This window comes from Bison bison, unplaced genomic scaffold (assembly GCF_000754665.1).
Source record: "Bison bison bison isolate TAMUID 2011002044 unplaced genomic scaffold, Bison_UMD1.0 scf7180017864518, whole genome shotgun sequence".
Classification (NCBI taxonomy): domain Eukaryota; kingdom Metazoa; phylum Chordata; class Mammalia; order Artiodactyla; family Bovidae; genus Bison; species Bison bison.
The window spans coordinates 19,852,919-19,853,757 of NW_011495071.1; the positions used below are offsets into that span (position 1 = coordinate 19,852,919).

At 43.7% G+C, this 839-nt stretch overlaps 1 protein-coding gene across 1 annotated transcript in view; it reads right to left on the bottom strand.

Annotated features, from left to right (window-relative positions):
• Positions 1–839, bottom strand: part of TXLNG (taxilin gamma) — a 56,524-nt gene that overhangs the window by 54,885 nt on the left and 800 nt on the right. The window lies entirely within an intron of this gene.

Here is an 839-nt window from a genome sequence, read left to right on the forward strand (position 1 = left end):
CTTCCCGGGAGCTAAGGTGGGGAAAGACGTGAATCTCGGGGGCGGGGACTCAGCAAATATTTGCATAACCAGAATTCACTCCTCGTGATATAGTTCCAATTTATCATAGATTTCTTCTAAACATAGTATTTCGATGAATGAGCCTTAACCCACTTAAGAGAAAAGATCTGCTGCAAACTCTTGACCCGGACTTACACTTCACGCCCCTCTGCCTCACTGTGTTAGGAATGTGTGTTCCCTCATCTGCATGTGCACAGGCACACTGAAGCATTCTTATGCTTATTCTTGCTCATCCTCAAGCTGAGTCTTTTGTCTTGTACTTAAGATTCGGTTAGTTAGGCCTGAGGAGGAATATAAGCCCAGTGACACCATTTTTGGAGGCCTTGTGAGATAAACAAGGCTAACATCATTGTATGCAAAAACAGACTTTATGAAGGGAAAGTTTTAAGGCAGGCTTTTTTTTCTAGGGTTGTTGTACTTAAGAGCTATCTGTGTGTTTATCACGTGAAATTCTGAGGCTAGGCTTTGGTCTGCTCAGTTGACTCTCTCAGTCGTGTGCGACTATTTTGTAACCCCGTGGACTGCGGCACTTCAGGTTTTCCTATCACCCATTCTTGGAGGTTACTCATATTCCTGCCCTTCGAATCAATGGTGCTATCTAACCATCTCATTTTCTGTCGTCTCCTTTCTCCTCCCACCTTTAGTCGTTCCCAGCATCAGGGGCTTTTCCAGTAAGTCAGTTCGTTACATCAAGTGGCCAAACTATTGGAATTTCAGTGTCAGCATCAGTTCTTCCAATGAATATTCAGGACTGATTTCATTTAGGATGAACTGGTTGG